The 12,534-nt window shown below is 43.1% G+C and overlaps 1 protein-coding gene across 1 annotated transcript in view; it reads left to right on the forward strand.

The window, feature by feature from the left end:
* The first annotated feature begins 470 nt into the window (after nt 1-470).
* The window catches only part of ANXA3 (annexin A3), a 91,751-nt gene continuing 79,687 nt past the window's right edge, over nt 471-12,534 (forward strand). The window contains exon 1 of the mRNA XM_075337665.1: nt 471-579. The gene's annotated coding sequence lies outside the window, so the exon portion shown is untranslated. The remainder of the gene's footprint in view (nt 580-12,534) is intronic.

Below are 12,534 nucleotides of genomic sequence, written 5' to 3' on the forward strand. Positions count from 1 at the left end.
GGAGTGCGTTGTTTATAAGAGCGGCGGATTGTGACTGATCCTAAATAACGGAAATGTGAACATAGCCTTAACTGTTCACAATAACATTATTTTGACCACACGTTTGCATGTTACTGCAGGACAGGTCTGCTGTGTTCACCACAGTGTGAACAGAACATTGGCTGTTCTCAATGTCAGTCGGTGCCTAGGTTATCCCTCTCATGGCTGCCAGGTTAGTGACAATGAGATATGAATCACAAAGCACTTTCATATGACATTCCCGGCTCCAGTGTCCGCCGCTTCTTCGTGCACCTGTCGCTGCAGGCCACCATGCTGAAGTCTCTGGCACTGTTTCTCCCTCATCCCCTATATAACCTCCATCACACACCGCCTCAGGTTTGGTAAAGTTCTCCTTCCTGAGGTGGCGCGCGGTGCACGCCGGGAGAGCGGGTAGGTGTGGAGTGCGGCCGCTCGTCATCCCTCCTATACTGCACGGGGGAAGTGGCGGGGTGCGGCTGTTTGGGTAATCTGACTGCAGCACTCCAGTCCTCAGCAGGCGGAGGAGAGAGCGGCCGCGTCCTCGTATTGCTGCTGGCACCGGTGAGTTCGTCTTCAGACAGTGACTTACTTTGTAGCCACTTCATGTATCTCCTCATTACAAAAGTTGCAGAACTTGTGAATGACCTGTGCGCGGGACCTGACACCTCTTCTGATGTATGGGCATCTGCAGCACCCTGGGTGTCAGAAGAAACCAGCCTCAGACGTGGTATGCATTGCTGAAGTTAGGGGAAAACAGAATGGGGTTCTGACTTTTCTAAGGTGTTTTTTTTTTTTTTTTTTTTTTAATGAAAACAAAACTCTAAAGGATCCAATTAAAACAGAAAAGCCCCCCATATGACTGTAACCTCAGGGGTCCTACAGGCGGATGGAAAACAGTTAAAGTTTTTACAAGACAAAATAAACTCATGTTAATTATGGCAATATCCTTCAAAATCAGGAGCAATATGTTTGAGCTGTCGGTAATACTATTTTTATTTTTTTGAGCATGTACAGAGTTAAAGGGAACCTGTCAGGTCCCCTATGCCCTTCAACCGAGCAGCATTCATACCTGTAAGCCCAAATTCCCTCCCTAAGGGTATGTGCGCACGTTGCTTTTTACCTGCTTTTTACCTGCTTTTTTGCTGCTTTTTCTTCTGCGCTGTTTAATGCCAAAATGGATGTGTTCTTCTATTCAAGCAAAGTCTATGGGAATTTGGGTTTCTTGTTCACACTATGTTGTTCAAAATGCTGCCTTTTTGTGGCAGAACTTTGGTCAAAAACTCAGCTTTTCAAAGAAGCAACATGTCAATTGTTTTTGCCATTTTGGTTTTGCACTGCAAAGCTGAGTTTTTGACCAAAGTTCTGCCACAAAAAGGCAGCATTTTGAACAACATAGTGTGAACAAGAAACCCAAATTCCCATAGACTTTGCTTGAATAGAAGAACACATCCATTTTGGCATTAAACAGCGCAGAAGAAAAAGCAGCAAAAAAGCAGGTAAAAAGCAGGTAAAAAGCAACGTGCGCACATACCCTTAGGCTGCTTTCACACATCCGGTTTTTGCAGTGCGGCTAAGGGTATGTGCGCACGTTGCTTTTTACCTGCTTTTTACCTGCTTTTTTGCTGCTTTTTCTTCTGCGCTGTTTAATGCCAAAATGGATGTGTTCTTCTATTCAAGCAAAGTCTATGGGAATTTGGGTTTCTTGTTCACACTATGTTGTTCAAAATGCTGCCTTTTTGTGGCAGAACTTTGGTCAAAAACTCAGCTTTGCAGTGCAAAACCCAAATGGCAAAAACAATTGACATGTTGCTTCTTTGAAAAGCTGAGTTTTTGACCAAAGTTCTGCCTCAAAAAGGCAGCATTTTGAACAACATAGTGTGAACAAGAAACCCAAATTCCCATAGACTTTGCTTGAATAGAAGAACACATCCATTTTGGCATTAAACAGCGCAGAAGAAAAAGCAGCAAAAAAGCAGGTAAAAAGCAACGTGCGCACATACCCTAAATCCGTCGTAAAACCGGTGCAACGGATGCAGCGAAAAAACGCATCCTTTACATAAGTTTTTACATGCGGCCCGTCCGGTTTTTGCCGCAACGGAGCATGCGCATGAGCAAAAAAAACGCATGCGGTGGCTGGATGCGGTTGTTGCCGCATCCGGCGTCCAAAGGCATGCATTGGAAAAAGCGCCGCATCGGAAGGATGCGGAGCGATGCGTTTTTTGTTTGCCGGACAAAAAAACGTGCCAGGCAACGTTCCATCCGGCCACTGCATCGGCTAAATATGCCGCATCCGGCAAAAACCGGACCGAACGCAAGGCCATGCAGCACAATCTGGCACTAATAAAAGTCTATGCAGAAAAAACGCAACCGGCAGCAAAAAAAGGTTGCGTTTTTTCTTCAAAGAGCCGGATTGTGCCGTACAGCAAAAACCGGATGTGTGAAAGCAGCCCAACCAGTCCTGTATAACACTATTCACTATGAATGTTTATAAAGTGAATTATAAACTGCACTGTCCCTTATGCTAATTAGGCCCGTGACTATTCAACGCTTTTCCCGTGTTATTACACCCCTGTGTGGTCACTGGCACCTCCTGACAATCTGCGCATGCGTGGCTGATTTCAGCAGCGTCAGTGCACATTTGAAGCCAGGTGGATGCTTCCCAGCTTCATTATCACTGCGCATGGCTGGAAGTGCAGAAGATGTGTACATGAGCCGTCCTCTGAACTTCCAATCATCCGCAATGCGCCTCTCTGCAGCTGGGAAGCGTACACCCCACTTCTGAGGCACACTGACGCTGCTAAAACGAGCCGCACACATGCACAAGATTTCCAGGAACTGCGATGAGGCCGGCTCGTGGAAATCATGTTATCATGCCTAGAAGGGCGTGATAACATGGGCAAAACAAAAGCAGATAAGTCAGGGGAACTATTGCCCATGCGAATAGTCACAGACCTGATTAGCATATGATTTATAAGTTTTCTTTTTTAACGGTCATGTTAGTGAATAGCATTATACAGGAGTGATTAGTGAGGGAATTTTAAAATACAGGTATCACTGGTTGCACATTAAGGCTATGTGCCCACGCTGCGGAAAATGCGCGGATTTTGCCGCGGATTTTCCAGAAATCTGCTGCACAGCTACTCCCCAGCCATTTCTATGGCATTTGGGAAATGCTGTGCCCACGCTGCGGATTTTTCCGCAGCGGAAATCGTGTGGATTTTCGTGCGGAAAAATCTGCAGCATGTCAATTATTGTTGTGGATTTCTTCGCAGGGTCCCATATACTTACCTGCCTTGATAGAGACCCGAGTCACTTCTCCGTCCGGTGTAGCGGCAGCGCGGTGGATCCAGCCAGGTACAGGAAGGAAGAGGTGGGCGGGGCCTGCACGAGCTCCGGTCATGTGACAGCCGGAGCTAGTTCAGGCCCGCCCACCTCCAGCACAGTGAACCAGACGCTGCCTGACAGTGACCCGGCCGCCGGAAAGCGAGGTGCTGCATGACGGAGGTAAGTATGAGCACCCCGATCACTGCAGCACTTGTTCTGCATTGAGGATGCAGTGCCGAAGCCATGGTACTGTATCCTCAATGCAGAAAGCCCGCACCATCTGCAGGACATTCCACAGCATGGAAACAGACAAGTTGTGGTGCGGTTTCCTGGGAGCACCTGCGGAATGTCTTGCGGATATATCCGCAGGACACTGTCCCCGTGGGCACATAGCCTTATACAGGTTGTAGGGCATAAGGGACCTGACAGTTTTGCTTTAAACAGGTAATTCCCATCCAAGATATGAAAGAGCATAGTGCATGCTGCCATTTTTTTTTCTCAAATGTTTTTCATGTGAAAAATCTGTCATCTGAACAGCCCTATTCAATAACATTGGACAGAGTGCTTTCCAATTTTTAACTCAGACAGAACACATACATATAATACTCTCATCTGAATAAGCCCTGTCACCTGATTAAAAACAGCTGAGCTGAACTGAGTCGGGTGATGTGCCACGAGATTTGCGCGAGGCAATCGCAAGTGTGACACCGGCCTTATTTGAATGTAGATCAGGGATATAACGAGCTCATACATCTGGTGGCCTACCTGGCCGCACACCAATTAGTAAATTAATGGTAATCTCCTGCTAATAAAACAATGATTTTAAAAAAGCTACACTAAGGGTACCCACACATCAGCGTTTTTCTGCCGCACTCCCAGATCCGGCATAAGGGCAGTACAGTACTTTACAGTTCACTGGCAAGCTCCGGGCACATAGGGTCATGTGACCGGGGCTTGCCGCACTTTCTGTGAACTGTAAAGTACTGTACTGCCCTTGTGCCGGATCTGGGAGTGCGGCAGAAAAACGCTGATGTGTGGGTACCTTAAGCAGTCCAGTAAGTGACACAGCCCTGGAATCAGTGTCTCTTTTCGTTCATCATACTGCTCTCAGATTAGGTGGCAAAAACCAGGTGACAGTCCGGTTAACCCCTTCACCACTGAGCGTTTTTCCATTTTTTCTTTTTTCCTCCCCTTCTTCTGAGAGCCATAACTTTTATTATTTTTCCTTGTCATATAAGGGCTTATTTTTGCAGGACAAATTGTACTTTTGAATTAAATAATTAGTTTGTCATTATTCATTAGTTTTTCATATAGTGTTCTGGAAAACAGGAAAAAAAATTCCAAGTGTGGTGAAATTGCAAAAAAAAAAGTACAATTGCACAATTGGTTTTTGGAGCTTTTTATTCACCATGTTTACTATATGGTAAAATTGACTTGCCAGTATGATACCTCACGTCACTGAGTTTGTGGATGCCACGCATATATACTTTCACTTTTATCTCAGAAATGACAAAAGTGTCCCAAAAAAATTGTACTTTTGTCGTTATTTTCCATTCCCATTTTTCGGGATCTGGGGCTCAGTGATGGCTTATTTTTGTCTTGAGATGACGTTTTTAATTATACCATATTTGTGTAGATGCTATGTTTTGATTTCCTGTTACTGCATTGTAGAAAAAAAAATTCAGCAACCAAAAAACGTAATTTTGGCTTTTGGAATTTTTTTTCTCACCACTCCGTATACTGATAAGATTAATTGTATATTTTGATCGGGCATTTCAGTACGTGGCAATACCAAATATGTGTCTTTTTTTTATTTTTTGTAACCGATTTATTTTCAGTGAAGCGAAAGAGGGGGGATTTAAAACTTTATTTATTTTACTAGTCCCCCTAAGGGACTTTATCTGCACAGTCACTCTGATCAGGAGAAATGCTGCTTTCCTGTGAGTGCAGAGGCGCTCTGTCGAGTCTCACAAGAAGCAGGAGAAAAGCAGGTTTTGAATACCGCACCAAACCACAGGAGTCCAGGTGAAGATGGTAAAACTCTTTTCTTTATTTTCACAGGTCTATGCGTTTCAAGGACATATCCGTCCTCTTCCTCAGGACAAATGTCCAAAGAACAAAAGATAGTGTTCTTTGCACATTTGTCCTGAGGAAGAGGATGGAATGTCCTTGAAACGTGTAGACCTGTGAAAATAAAGAAGAGTTTTACTATCTTCACCTGGACTCCTGTGGTTTGGCGCGGTATTCAAAACCTGCTTTTCTCCTGCTGTTTGAAACTACTCCTTGCTGCGGGACTGCTGCCTTCCACGATATTTACATGCTTTCAAAGGGGTTGTGACTGACACAACCCTACCAGGTGAATGTTCCTTCTGACATTCACCACCTTTGGCATACCGGGTAAGACCCTATTGCGCCTTATCTTTCCACAGCTTTTTCGAGTCTCACAAGAAGTGAGTCATGGTAGTGTCAGGGGTCATCAGATGATCTCGCTCTACAATGGAAACACATTGGCTCCCCATGATCGTGTCATGGGGTCGCTAATATCAAAAACGAAGAAACTTCAGCTCTCCCCTCTTCACTCCCAAATCTTACCTCCGGTGCACGGAAACACCCTGACCTGGGTGGGAACACATGAAGAAAGGAAGAAATTCCAGCAACTTCAGGAGAAAGTAGAATTTTCTTAAAAAAACAGTTTCTTTATTGGTAATAAAAATATTAATATTCCATCCAAGCAAGACAAAAATAGAGAGGCAAGACAGAGGAGCTGTTTCCTACGCGTTTCAACCTGAATAGGTCTTAATCATGGAATGCGCAGAGGAAATCTCTAAGACAGTATTTAAAGTCTGTGCACAACAAGAACAGGTTGAATTAATTGGATTTGTTACCACCCAGCCCATTTAGTGTGGAGAGCACAGAGAAGAGAAAAAAAAAAAAAGTGAAAGAATAGAAACTGAGACACTGCACCAAAAAGTCAGCACAACAACAGAAAATAAAGGAAAAAACACCAAAAAATATATATACATAAACTGATTAAAAACAGAAGCAACCAGAGAGATCACATGATAAGAAATATATATATGCCCGGTATAATCTGTAGTGAAGGGGCTCTTTAGAGACAAGAAAGATTTTTTTCTCCTGACAGGGACAAAAGAAGGACGGGAAAAAAAAAAACAAAAAAAAAAAAACAACCCATTTATTAATGTCCAAATTGCTATATAGTGAAAATTTCAATTCAAATGCTAAAGGAATAACCTTAAACCATCAAATATCCAATAATTACTACAGTATAATATGATATAGTTATTGGTACTGAGAAGGTATGTCCTATAAAGAACAAATAATTCTGGAATTCAAGTATACTGCATAACAAGATCTCTCCTCATATTCAGACCATGCGGCATTCTCGTGCCCAATTTGAAGATCCAGAAAGATTCTCTATTAAGAATCTTTCTTCTAAGATCCCCACCCCTTTTAGGTCTGGAAACTTTTTCAATGCCTGTGAAAACAAGATTGTCCAGACATCTATTGTGAACAGAGGCAAAGTGTCTGGAAACAGCAGACACATTTACCGCAGATGTATTTAATGTGTCTGACATGTGTCTGCGTATTCTTTGTTTGAGGGGACAACTCGTGCAGCCAACATATTGAACGTGACAGGAAATACACTCAATCAAATAAACCACATTTGGGGTATTGCAGTTTATAAAGCTGTTAATGTTATAAGAAAGTCCTGTATAATTAGATGTAAATGATTTGCATTTTTTTGCATGTTTGCACGAGATGCAAAAATTGTGCCCACAGCCAAAAAAAACCTGTGCAGGATAACCAATTTTTAGAGATGGCATTATCCTTGCTGCTTACAACCAAACTGGGGGATAGAATATTGGCAAGATTAGGGGCTCTTCTGGCCACAAAATTAATTTTATTTTTAGTGAAAATCCGATTTAATAAATCATCACTAAGTAAAATAGGCAGATGTTTTTGTACTATTTTTACTATATCATGGAATTGGGGAGAAAAATTCGTTGTAAACGTCACACCATTATTCCTACTAAAATTGTTCTTATTTTTATTGTTATCTCTAAATAAATCCGATCTATCTATTTCATTAACTATAATTTTTGCCCGATCTAGACACCATTTCGGGTAGCCCCTGTGTTTGAGCTTGGTAACAGCACAGTCCATTTCCACTTGTAGAGCCTCTGGACAGGAACAGTTGCGCTTTAACCTAAGTTCACCAAGCGGAATATTTTTAATGACATGCGGAGAATGACATGAACTGGCCATTAAAATGGAGTTGGAGTCCGTGTCCTTATGGTAAGGAAGGATCTCCACTACACTGCCCTTCCCTATCAAAGTGACATCTAGATAATTAATGCTGGTGGAATTTGTTTGAAATGTAAATTTAAGATTAAAAGAATTTTGGTTGAGATGGTTAATGTCTTGCCTCTCTATTTTTGTCTTGCTTGGATGGAATATTAATATTTTTATTACCAATAAAGAAACTGTTTTTTAAGAAAATTCTACTTTCTCCTGAAGTTGCTGGAATTTCTTCCTTTCTTCATGGGGTCGCTAATGGCTGCGGGGAACAGCGTGATCTATTCAGCATGGCTATTTAAATTGCGCTATCAGTATTTTACAGCGTGATCTAAGGGGTTGACAGGTGGGAGTGGATCTCCGATCCACCTGCACCTGTTAGCCACACCTCTGATCAGATCAGCAGAGATGTGCGGGGATTACAATGGCCTCACCACGGGAGCCGCAGTAACTGGAGGGAGGCAACCAAGGATGTACAGTTACATCCTTGGTCTTAAAGGGGTTAACTGCGTCCCTGACACAACGCTGAGCCATCTGCCAGTTCATATCAGTACAGAGTCAGCGGTATGTCAATGCCGTGGTGTTTTTTCAGCCACTGCGCATTAGGGCGTTTTCACACTTGTGTCGTTTGGCATCCGTCACAGTGCGTTGTGTGACGCATGTGACTGAGGCCTTGCAAATAGTGTGATAATAAAGGCAACGGATTCCTGTGAAATAACGCGTTGCGTTAAGTTTTCTTTAGCTGAGAGAGAGCCCCCATCATCACCACACACACACACGTAGGCACTACAGCCGCCATAATTACTGCACACGTAGGCACTACAGCCGCCATAATCACCGCACACGCAGGCACTACAGCCCCCATCATCCCCGCACACGCAGGCACTACAGCCCCCATCATCCCCGCACACGCAGGCACTACAGCCCCCATCATCCCCGCACACGCAGGCACTACAGCCCCCATCATCCCCGCACACGCAGGCACTACAGCCCTCATCATCCCCGCACACGCAGGCACTACAGCCCTCATAATCCCCGCACATGCAGGCACTACAGCTCCCATCATCCCCGCACACGCAGGCACTACAGCCCCCATCATCCCCGCACACGCAGGCACTACCGCACCTCACTGTGAATGTTCAGTGTATATTGGGAGCCTGGTGTGGGCGGGACAGCTTTCTCAGCTCTGCTACATGGCTAAATATAAAATTCTGATTGTGTCAGAAGAACAACTAGACCCAATAATCAAATTCATACATTGTTGGATTCGGCATTAGAGATGAGCGAAGCTTTGGAAGTTCAGTTCGGAAGGCACAGCCGAACTTTAGATAAGGTTCGGTTTGTAACCCTGTCTTGATCCGAACCTCAATGGAAGTCAGTAATTGGGCAGTTTGTGTGTCTGCCCACATGCAGCCAGCCATAAGCAGAACAGTTCCGTCGGCAGAGTTCTTCATAATTTTTTGTGTGTGCGCACATCACATCAAATCATGCTGATTTTACCCATAGTGCAAGCTGTTCAATCACTGCTCGTGGCTTGCACAGGGCTGAGCATCAATCATACCCAAGCACAGCGCTGCTCGCTTGAGTGGTTTGCACTCATAAGTGACTGAAGCATCGCTCTGATCAACGCAAGCGATCAGACAGTGTGAGCTTCAAGCTAATTAAATCAATAAGTGTAAAAGAAAAAAAAAATTCAACATATGAGAAAAATAAAAACAAAGTTCAACTTGTCCCCCCTTCTGCTTTATTGAAAATAAAAGAATAAACCCCCTCCCCCCACACATTTGGTATTGCCACATTCTTAAATGCCAGATCTATCAAAATATAAAATCCATTTCTGATTGGTAAAAAAGCGTTGAGAAAAAAACCAAAACAAAACGCCAGTTTTACATTTTTGTAATTAAACTGCAGTAACTGGCGATCAAAACATCGCTTCTACTCCAAAAATGATATAATTAAAAAAGACCCAAAATATAAGCAGTCACTGAGCCCCAGATCCCAAAAAAACTTTTTTTTTTTTCTTTTTCTTCTTGTACAAGCCTCTGAATATTTTTCGACTATCTAGATAAAACTATACAAGTTTGGTATCTACGAACCTGTACTGACTTAGGGAATCATATTGCCAGGTCAGTTTTACCATATAGTGATCATGGTAAATAAACAAATAAGAAACAAAAAAAACAATTGTAGAATTGCACTTTTGTTTGCAATTTCACTGCACTTGGAATTGTTTTCCTTGTTTTCCAGTATGAGGGAAAAACGCCTGGACATGAAGGGGTTAAAGACATACTCACCAGCGCCTAAACAAAATATAGTCTACAGCTTTGCTGCTCTGTATTTATTATGCTGCGGTATGGTATGAATCTCAACCTCAGTTTCTTTCTATAGGGACTTGGATAGAAAGATTATATAAAGAGAACAATTGTATCTTGAATGAAGCCTAATCGCTCAGGGTGTGTGCAGAATGTATCGTTTACTGGAGTGTGGGAGAGTTGACATTCTTGCATCATATCCTGAATGGCTTGTTAACAGGATAGACAGAAGTTTGTGCTCTAAGGCGTAACTCTCAAAATCCTGGCCTCCAGTCAGATAAAATTCTACCCTTCAGCATTCTGTAGAATGGAAATCTTTGAAAAATAAAAAGGATTGTGCACCGCACTGCTTACCTATACTGGAGGTAGTGTGATGTTCCTGTCCCAAACACAGTTCAGTGTGAAGTTTCCTTAATTACATCCATGTGCTTTCAGATGTCACAGCAAAGCATTTTGTCTAATCTTGATGGATCCAATAAAGTCCCTTACCGAGGTGCTATTGCCCAATTTAAAACAAGTATATCCATAGAACAGAATGAGACAGGGCAGCACTCACCGATATCCTGGGACTATTTTATTTTTCAATGCTGACAGGTGAGACGGACATGAGGGAATGCAGGGAGGGGAGCACGAGGACGACGGTACCGTTTCGCACCACTATTTCGTCCTCGTGCTCCCCTCCCTGCATTCCCTCATGTCCGTCTCACCTGTCAGCATTGAAAAATAAAATAGTCCCAGGATATCGGTGAGTGCTGCCCTGTCTCATTCTGTTCTAAGAATGGAAATCTTTAGCTGTGTATTTATAATATCTATATATAAATCACAAAAGTAGTGAATAAACCAGTCTTATTTTGGTAAATGTTTTTATATCCTTAGGATAGCATAGAATGTAAAGTAGCGTACAGCTTGTATAACTGTAAATTTGGTGTGACCTCTAAGGGTACTTTCACACTTGTGTTGTGCGGCATCCGTTGCAATCCGCCGCCTCGAGGAATTACGGTAACCGTTGCAGGAAACCCGTTTATTCCTCATAGGCTTCTATTAAGGGCGGATTGCAACGGATGGTCTTGTGTTGCATCCGCATCGAGGCACATCAGTTGTTTTGTCGGTGACCATCGGGCAGAGGGAACGCGTGCGTTCTGTGTCCACAGCAAAGTCTGACAATTTAGCAAATGCCATGTGCACATTGAGCTTTAAAACGCAGCGTTTTGGATGCCAAATTTTTTACAAAATCGCTGCGTTCTAAAAAGCAACAAGTCATTTATTTTGTTTGTTTTGGATGCTTTTCCCACTCTGTCTATGGCAGAGCAAGCATCCAGAATGCATGAATTCTGCATCCATTCTGCATTTACAATGCATCCAAAACGCAGCTTTTTGGCTGCGTTTTGAAACGCACATGCAGTGACAAAACACTGCAGAATATTTGTCACGCAACGTGAGCAGATACCCTTAGGCTATGTGCGCAGGTTGCATAATTTCATGCATTTACGCTGCATATTGCACTGCATCGTAAAAGCATGCGTCCTGCGTCCCCAGAACAATCTATGAAGATTGTGCATAATCCATCCGCACGTTGTGTTTGAGAGCGCAGCGATTTGCATGCTGAAATTTTGATCCAAATCGCTGCGCTCAAAAAAGCAACATGTCACTTATTTTATACTCTTTGGATGCAGCTCCCACTCTGTCTATGGGAGAGGCAGCATCCCGAGCGCATGAAATCGGCATCTATTCTGCAGATACACTGCATCCATTACGCAGTGTTTCTGCAGCAATTTGAAGCGCACATGCACTGCCAAATGGCTGCAGATGTTTCAACATGGACACTACGCAAAGTGCGCACATAGCCTTACTCTGTTTCTTTAGAAATTCAGTAGTTATCTTGGAAATGTGTTTTGGGTCCTTATGGTGGAATACTGCCCCATGGCCAGTTTCCAAAGGGATGTGATCATGCTTTCTTTCAATATTCACAGTACATGCTGACATTCATGATTCCCTCAATGAACTAGCTCACCACAGCCGGCATCATTCATGCAGCCCCAAACCATGACACTCCCACGTCCATGCTTGACTCTTGTTAAGACACTTGTCTTTGTACTCCTCACCTGGTTACCGCCACACAGACTTGACACCATCTGACCCAAATAAGTTTATCATGGTCCTAGACCACAGGCCATAGTTCCAGTAATCCATGTCGTTTGTCTGCTGGTCTTCTTCTCGTCTTCAGAAAACCACTGTAATAATTATGCATCTTTGTTACATGTCAGACAGGTACAAAAGTCATATCTACACTTTACTGTGAGAAGGCCCAACACCTATGCTAGGCTATGTCATGCCTATGAAATGCCAACTGTTTACTTTTTTTTTTTTTTCATTTTTTATTTTTCTTAAAGGTAACCTGTCATCTTGATTATTTCTATTACTATTAAACCGCCCCAAATGTGTTTTAAATGATGCAATGTGCATGTACATGGTTTGAAAAAAAAAATCCATGAATTTCAACACTATTAACCCCAAAAACACCCCTGCAGGTCCGAAGTAATCCACACGTGGTCCCACGACGCTT

The sequence above is a fragment of the Anomaloglossus baeobatrachus genome, chromosome 1, assembly GCF_048569485.1.
Source record: "Anomaloglossus baeobatrachus isolate aAnoBae1 chromosome 1, aAnoBae1.hap1, whole genome shotgun sequence".
NCBI classification, from domain to species: domain Eukaryota; kingdom Metazoa; phylum Chordata; class Amphibia; order Anura; family Aromobatidae; genus Anomaloglossus; species Anomaloglossus baeobatrachus.